The following is a 9,418-nucleotide window of genomic DNA, read 5'->3' as shown; positions in this document are numbered from 1 at the left end:
CATACAGTCAAATATACACACATACAGTCAGAACACACACACACAGTCAGATATACAAACATACAGTCAGATACACACACACAGTCACACACACACAGTCAGATATACACATATACAGTCAGATGCACACAGAGTCAGATACACACACACACACACAGAGTCAGATACACACACACACACACACACACACACACACACAGAGTCAGATACACACACACACAGTCAGATATATATATACACACACACACACACACACAGTCAGATACACATACACACATACAGTCAGATACACATACACACACACACACACACACACACACACACACACACAGTCAGATACACATACACACATACAGTCAGATACACACACACACACACACACACACATACAGTCAGATACACACACAGTCAGATACACACACACACACATACACACACACATATATCAATTCACATAGTTTAGCCACCCTCCTTACCTTTACAGAAATGTGGCTTCCCTGGAGTCCAGTGGGAGCTGGATGGCTGAGATTGATGGGAGTCTTCTTCTTCTTCTTGGTCTGTACCTTCTCTCTTGGTCACCTTCTCTCCCTGTATGCCTCCTCCTCCCCAGCGGCACTCAGTTAATTGGGAGGAAGTGACCTCACAACACTTCCTCCCAGCAGGCAGGAAGACAGAGGCCCGGTCTGGAGCTCTCTTAAAGGGCCGGGGGCCCTTGATTACCTCACCTGCAGCAGCCCACCGGAATATTTCTTAGTATCCCGTGGGCTATTCAGACCTGGCTGCGGGCAGGGGGCCCACAGGGCAGCTGCTTTGGGCCCCCCAGGAGCAACAGGGCCCGGGGCAGCTGCCCAGTTTGCCCCTTGTTAAAGACGGCCCTGCTAATATTGCAGTTTTAAAGAAAAGGAGAGAAAGAAAAGGAGAAATTGGAGCCAATGTTTGCAAATGACCTCCTAGCTCCTAATGACTGATTGTATATTATTGTTGTTGGTTTGTGTCATGTTCATAAGTCCACTATTGATGGACCTTTTAATTTATGATTTATTAAAAGTGATGTTTTAATGTTTTATGGTTAATTCACCTTATGAGTATTCCACTTTTTCTACACGTTTAGTTTTTGCATCCACCAATTCTTTTTTTTTTTTGGTATGTGTATTTCTAATATTGGTTTAGCATTAGGGACTGGGCAGATCCAGATCAGATGGGACTTACTCAGATCACACAGTTTAAGGCAAGAGGGGGGATTTAACCTCCCTTATGCTACTACAAAGTATTTTTTACTTAGTTAAGTTGCCTGAAAGATCAAAATTAAGTGAGAAGCGCGGAAGAGCCTCTAGAGGCTGGATTAACCCATATGTAAACATAGCAGTTTCTCTGAAACTGCTATGTTTACAGCTGCAGGGTTAACCCTAGATGGACCTGGTACCCAGACCACTTCATTAAGCTGAAGTGGTCTGGGTGCCTATAGTGGTCCTTTAAATATGACAATCCCTCAAGGGTACCAGTTTAAGGAGTTATCCAATAAACGACTGCAAGATTCATCCAAATGAAATTCTGTCATGAAAATAATGGCTGAATTTAATCTGAAAACGAATGAACAAATGGGCAAAATTCAATTCAGACAAAACAATCATTTTTTCGTCCATATTCAGAGGGAAAGAAAAGTTCTGTGTCGCCCAAGTCTAATAAGGAGTGCCATACCCAAACAAGTTAACAATCTAAAATATGTACAATACTCTGTCACCACAAAGGGCTCTTCCAGGCGAAACGCGCGTTGGGACTTATGTAGCGATGGTTAGGCATTCAGACAAGGGATGATACTGCAGTTGCCTTTACAGATAGAGACAAGCCTCCACGCTAGAGTTTTATTATTAGAGCAATTTTTTTTTTTATTGTTCATCTGCACTCTTCTTATGGTGTTGCTGGGGGTTCTGGGATTAGGGTTTTGCTTTTCATACAAGTCTACTCAGGATACATGGGAGGGTGCTCAAGGTTTAGATTTTTTTTAAGGGGTGCCCTCGAAGGCACATTAGGGCTTAGCCTCCCTCGGACTAGATATTAGTCTTTCCTTTGCTCCTACCCACCTCCTCCATAATTAACTCGTTAGTTACTATCTACAGATAGGTTTTTCCTTACCCCTTTATGGTTTCCCTTTCCTCTCCCCCCTCATGTTTGCTCACAGCAACATTTAGGATTACGTACAGTTGGGATTTAGTTATTTTATTGCTTTGTAGTTTAATTCACACACACATATATATTATAGATTCCTTTTTAGTGATAATATCTTATTGAAGAGCAAAAATTCCCTTGATGTCTCAATATTCCATTACAGTGAAAACTATTTCAGAACTTTGCTGTATTACTCATGTGGTTTTGGTCTGTGGAAGCTAAACCACGTGGGATGATGCGGCAGCACTTACCCCTACTTTTTGTTGTTATAAAAATATAAAAAAATAAATCTACGAGCATGGTAAAGACTAATTTAACCCCTTAAGGACACGACATGTGTGACATGTCATGATTGCCTTTTATTCCAGAAGTTTGATCCTTAAGGGGTTAAAAAAGAACATGTGCCCATCATGATTAATTTTGTAGTCCACCGTCCCTTTATTGATAACTGAAGAAGTTGCTGAGAGGTTAAGCAACTAAACATGTTCTGATTTTTAGTCCAGGGATGTTGAAGTCCTATCTCCCGGAGGGTTCGGGATGTATTGCATGTCTGCTTCCTGGCTGGCTGGTGGCTGGGAGTCGCATAGTAGGATGAGCAGCAGGGAGAAGACACTAATTTGTAATTTGTGGAATGAGACACTAATGAGGTGGATTGAGGCAGAGACACTAATAGGGTGAGGAGAGCCAGGGACACTAATTGGGTAGGTTAGGGGCACTAATGGGGTTAGGGCAGGGATAGTAATGGGGCAGGTTGGTAGCATGTACATTAATGGGAGTGAGAAGGACAGAGACACTGATGGGATGTGCAAAGCAGGGACACTAATAGGACAGGTTGGGGGCATAGACACTAATGGGGGTAGGTTGGGGCAGGGTGAGTAGGAGCAAGGGTGGGACACTAATGGGGTAGGTTGGGTCAGGGACACTAATGAGGGTGGGTTTCAGGAAGAGATACAAATGGGGTCATTAAGGACAGGGACACAAATGGTGGGGTTTACTGCAGGGACACTAATGGGTTAGGGGCATGGAAACCAATGGGATAAGTTAGGAGCAAGGACACTATAGGGGTGGGTTAGGAGCAGGAACACTAAGATGAGTGGGGCAGGGGCACAAACGGGGTTGGGTTAGGGACAGGGAGACAAATGGCAGAGGATTCATGCAGAGACACAAATTGCAGAGGGTTAGGGTCAGACACACTAATAGTGTGAGCGAGGGCCAGGCATACTAGTGGAAGGGATACGACAGGTACACTATTGGGGGTTTTGAGGGAGAGGCAAACTTTATATAGCAACCAAATGGAGCCCAACAATTATTTTCTTTGTTTTTATTTTTACTTTTTATTATGGCATTGGTAAACAATGTTCCAGTTTTTGGCATCCAAATATACCTGGATGGTAATTGATAATTTTTGCTAATCTGAAAAGAAGACATTTGGACCTTGTTTAATCACTAAATTATAGTGAATTGAAATCTGAAAGGCAAAAACCAAGGCTAAAATAGATTTGTGTTACCAAATAATGTATTTTAGCTTAAAATTTAGCATTCAGAGCTCAATCAAGTTCACAATTCAGAATGTGTAGCGAATAAACCCCGATCAATGGCAATCCTGTGTTACACCCGAGTCATCCTCCTGTCTTCTTCTCCTGTAGAACTAGTACCCTGTTTTTTTTCACTAAATAAACCACTGAGCTTCTGAATGACGTCATGCCAGTGTTCAGATAACTTGAAGGACTCTGGATTCCACATTTCTCCAAAACGTATGTTGTACGTTCACCAATTCGGCCCCCTGTCCCCGCTAACTATGGGGGTCCCATTTCTTATGTTGCTGCAGACCCCCCACCCACTCTCTGAGTTTGCTGTAAGACCATGTGCAGTTCCGGGAATGTCCCAGACTGAGCCCTGCACGTGCTATACGTGGGAAACTCCAGCCAGGCAGCACTCAGTTTCTTGCTGGCTTGTATTCAGCGGCCGCCCAGTCAGTGCACTGTCAGCATCACTCTGCTCTAGCTACATACACTGTGTCACTGCCTTAAGGAGGAGGACCGCCGCCCTGGTCTGAGAATCAGTGGACTGTCAGGACTCAGGAATGGAAAGCTGACCATCATCTAGGTAACACTACTTCACACGCCTTCTCTAAGCCAAACATGTTACAGGGCGAGGGCAGCATAGCTTGTTACTCTCAATACTCCACCTTTATGTCGAGAACCATTCCCTCCTCTAGTAATTACATGCCGTCTGTAACAGCTAGTTAAAGCTACTAGTTGATAGAAGTACCCTGTAAACAGAGCGATGGCAACACTGACTCTACAGCACTTAACTGACATTCCAAGGGTTAACAATAAAATATGAACATTCTAATAGCTTACCTAACCCTATTCCAGCAAACCGCATGTACATCCTGCTATTATGTAACGGCTCACAAGCACTGGAAGGGTTCCTATAAGGGGGAAGGTTTATTAAATTGGCGTATTCACTAATGCTGTGTAGGTCGGGGTTTAGCAAAATTCGATTCACGCAACCAAATAACTGTATGCTTTAAAACCAGTAACAGGGTAATTCATAAGCTCTATAAGAAAACAGATACAGATTGCTTGTTTTGTACCTTAAGTATGACTGTGATCAAATTGTAACTTTTCATTTTATAAAAGTTTATTATATTTCATAAAACTTAATGATATACTTTTAAATGGTGTACAGGCATAACCTGCTTTACATACACTCACTTTAAGTACACTCGCGAGTACAGACATAGCCGCCACTGTACGTCAAGGTGCCTTGCGAGTACAGACATTCCCGCGCCTCTTCCGTCAGCGAGGGAACAGGAAATGGAAGGTTCTATTCTCGCCCGGAGCAGCTCAGTTCAGTGTCTTTGGAACAAGAACATTTCACACCTTCTAACATGGCACAGGTTAATCATCTCAAACAGGGTTGGCCTTAGGCCTTTGGGCGCCCTGTGCGAAAAATCTTCACAGCGCCCCCCCTTCCAGTCTCCCCCTCCCCCACTCCTTCCCCCCTCCCAGACACCCTGTCACACACACACACACACACACACACACACAGGCAGACAGCCATACACACACAAACACACGCAGGCAGTCACACACAGACAGCCACACACAAACACAGACATAGAATGTGACAGCAGAAAATAACCATTCGGCCCATCTAGTCTGCCCAGACAGTCACACATAGGCAGTCACACACACACAGGCAGACAGCCACACACACACACACACACACACACAAACACACACAGGCAGACAGCCACACACAAACACACAAGCAGACAGCCAAACACACACACACAGACTGTCAAACACACAGTGACACACACTGTGGCAGACAGCCACTCACACACACACAGGCAGACAGTCACACACACACACACACACACACAGTCACACACACACACACACACACACAGACAGACAGTCACACACAGACAGACAGACAGTCACACACAGGCAGACAGTCACACACACACACAAAGGCAGACAGCCACACACAGACAGTCACACACAGGCAGTCACACATACAAAGGCATACAGTCACACACACACACACACACACACACAGGCAAACAGTCACACACAGAGAGTCAAACACACAGGCAGACAGTCTCACACACACAGGCAGAAAGTCACACACACACAGACAAACACACACACACACACACACACACAGGCAGACAGTCAGACACAGGCAGACAGTCACACACACACACACACAGGCAGACAGTCACACACACACAGGCAAACACACACACACACACACACACAAGCAGACAATCACATAGTTACCTCTGTTCCTTGTGGAGGCAGACAGGCAGTGCAGCTCCTGTATTCTGGTTGTTGGGGAAAGCAGGGACTCCTTCTTGCTTCCCCTGCAGCAGTTAGATGGCATTTTAGCTCCGCCCCCAGTGCACGCTAAGCTCCGCCCGCTGCAGGGAAGCCCCACCCCCGTCATTTTTTTTTTTTTTAATCACGGCCGGCCATGTGTGAGTTGTGCGGCCGCAGGGCGCCCCCTGCTCCATGGCGCCCTGTGCGGCCGCACAGCTCGCTCACCCCTAAGGCCGTCCCTGATCTCAAATGTATAATGTCTACTCCTAGCTGAACATATATATATTTTTTTCTGCCCCTACATTGTCCTTATTCTGCAATCGGCTGCCATCCAGTGAAAGGGTTTACCCTGCCATTTTCTATAACAATGACTTAGTAGCTGAGCTGCATTAACCACAATTCTGAGGATTCAAAGTTAAACCATAAATGCTTAAAGTGATGAAGAGGTATTTCTAAAAAAGTGTGCAACTAAACTGCTAATAAATACAAATTGGCACTAGATTGGCCGAAAATTGCCCAGTGGGCAGGTTTATTTTACTTTTACTCCCAATTACTATTGCAATGCAGCACATGCATTGGGAAGTGAAAAAAAGGATTGCTTCACTTTAAGTACATTTTCATTTTACATACATGCTGTGGTCCCATTGTGTACTTAAATGTGGGGTGTGCCTGTATATCATTTTTTAAAATTAATTAATTTCACTTTTTATCTGACGGAGCAGCCACATTGGGTCTGACTACTGTTATCTGACCAACCTAGGCATATTAGGTGGCATTTTCTCAAAAAAATCTATATAAAAAACGAGAAATGAAAATTTGATAACAGTTGTCCTTTAACATAGTCATGTCCTGCCGTGATGTTTGCAGTAGCTGACCAGACAGCAGACACAGCACCTGCTCTGTTCACCCTATTCCCTCCACTGGCTGCATCTCTGACTTGGAGCCATTTTCTACTGATGCTCCTGCTGGTCAAAGACTGGAAGAGGGCATTCAGAAGAATCTGAACATTTTAGGTACAGAATTGTCTGGCAACCCACGAGACCACCATGGACTGAATGCTCCTATTTTTATGCTTCTAAAGTCCATGCTGCTCGCCTTGTTTACTCCTTGTACTCTAGGTTTCCTGCCCGGTGGGCAGTTTTCATGTCAGATGCAGACTGTGCTTACCTCCGGTACGTTCCTACGCTGCTGGTCGGAGGCTGGTCGGAGTCTGGAGACTTTCTGTACTCCTGACCTTGCTCTGTTTATTATTGTATGTACGTTACATTCGGCTATTTTAAGGACCGGTAAAACTTTTAGGTATTTTCTGTTTACCGTACTAGGTTCATTGTGCTGGGTGTCTGTCAATACTGACATACATATTGTATTTTTTCTGCTTATTTCTTAAAGGGACACTCCAGGCACCCAGACCACTTCTGCCCAATGGAGTGGTGGGTGCCAACTCCCATCACCCTTAATCCTGCAAGTGTAATTATTGCAGTTTTTATAAACCGCAATAATTACCTTGCAGGGTTAAGTCCTCCTCTAGTGGCTGTCTATCAGACAGTGACAAGAGGGACTTCCGGGTTCTTAAAACCCGAAAAGTGTTTTAAACGATGCTGGACGTCCTCACGCTATGCATGTATGGAAACTTAAGAGGGGTGCTTATCGCTGCTGTGCAAAATGTTTACATTTTATTGGTGTTTTTTAATGTGTAGTGTAGTTTTTCGGTCTCTCAGGCAATACATTCTTGTTAAAAGGTTTCCTAGCTGTCTGATTGTTTTATTATCTGGATCACTGCTAGCCTTCAAGATTTGTCCATACCTTCCAGGAACATAACACTTGTAATAAATTACACCTTCTGAAATTGAATATCTTATATCAGGCTTGTGATATGATTTTGTTGTGTGGCATACAAGTTTGTAACACTCCACCTGACAGAGTGGCTTTTTCACACACTGTGGGAAGTTAGGTGCAATATCAGCATTTAAATGCGGTCACATAGTACTTGTGGTGAAATACAGGACATTTCAGTGCATACACAAGCATTTTTAACAGCACTCAGATGATAGGCAACCCTGAGTGACCTGTATCCTGGCACACAAGCACGCTTCCGTTTATGTAATTGAAACGCATACCTAACAGGCCAACCCCCTCCCTCTCCTGATCTCACGCCTAGCAAATTTGGCAGGTATTTTATGCAGAACAGACCGGTGTCTGCTGGGATAGTTTCCATGTAGTGAAATTATAATAGAATTTAAATTAGCCACAGATATATAGGAATAAGAACGGTGGCATACCTACATTGAAGGACATACCGGGTGCTCTAATGGAAAATGTTTTGCATATTTCCCACTTACCTTTTTAATGTTTCTGTTCTTTGACCAATTGTAAAGTGCATCTATCATAAAAAATAGAAATAAATGGGATCCATGTGAAAATGGGTGTAAAAAGGAATAAACACCGCCTCCACACTGATCCCATGCACTAGGAGGGCACTTCAGCAATGCCCAAGGGCTTAACACTAGATATTGGCTACAGAAACAAAGAAGAAAAAAATCACAAACTGTGAATATAATGCTGACTGGAAAAAAAAAAAGACGTAGGCACCAAAGTATCCAGTGGTATGGAACAATGTAAACAGAGGGAGACCACTAAATATCTGAAGTAACAGAAAGTATCAACACAAAAATAAACTAACTCCAAATAATAATAGATACCAAACTAGCCTTATAGGGCTACTCCCATGCCTAAGTAAGTGAGGAGATAAAGTTACTCAACACCTAAGTCTGCAGTATAGGCTTTATTAGTCCTGGCCCTTTAATAGGGTGTTAGTAAATCTCCCCTTAGTACGTAAGCACCAGAAAAAGTGCTAAAGGGAGAAAGATTGGCAGCCCTAATAATCAAAAGTAGACAGACGGATAAAGTAGAGTAAAATAAACAAAGCCTCTCTCCTTGTGAGACTTACTAGATAGGCATAGAAGAAAAAAATTAAATCATAAATCATAACAAACTCCCATGCCTAAGTAAGTGAGGAGATGAAGTGCTAAACACCTAAATCTGCAATATACATAAAGACTTTATTAGTCCTGGCCTTTTAATGCCAGTGTTAGTAGATCTCCCCTAATTCCTGAGCACCGGTAAAAATGCTAAAGGGAGAAAGGTTAATGTCTATAGCAGCATTTCCCAATTGGCGTTTCGCGTTTCCCAGTTGGGGTTCCGCCAAAAGTTGAAAAAATATAATGGCCGCGCGTGGCGAGGGAGCAGTGAGCAGTGATCTCCCTGCCCAGCTTCCTCGCGCGCACATTAGTGATTATGGAGCCGGAATATGACGTCACTCCGGCATCACTAAGAGGCGCGCAAGGCAGCTGAGCAGGGAGATCACTGCTCCCTCGCCTCCCGCACGCCAGCCACTCAGCAGCCCCACTGGACCCCAT

At 43.9% G+C, this 9,418-nt stretch overlaps 1 protein-coding gene across 1 annotated transcript in view; it reads left to right on the top strand.

Annotated features, from left to right (window-relative positions):
* The first annotated feature begins 4,177 nt into the window (after positions 1–4,177).
* Positions 4,178–9,418, top strand: part of NFKBIZ (NFKB inhibitor zeta) — a 31,852-nt gene continuing 26,611 nt past the window's right edge. Inside the window, exon 1 of the mRNA XM_063457593.1 lies at positions 4,178–4,272. The gene's annotated coding sequence lies outside the window, so the exon portion shown is untranslated. The remainder of the gene's footprint in view (positions 4,273–9,418) is intronic.

This window comes from Pelobates fuscus, chromosome 1, assembly GCF_036172605.1.
Source record: "Pelobates fuscus isolate aPelFus1 chromosome 1, aPelFus1.pri, whole genome shotgun sequence".
In the NCBI taxonomy this organism is placed as follows: Eukaryota; Metazoa; Chordata; class Amphibia; order Anura; family Pelobatidae; genus Pelobates; species Pelobates fuscus.
The sequence above is the reverse complement of the archived record's forward strand: the minus strand, read 5'-3'. Positions and strand labels throughout refer to the sequence as shown.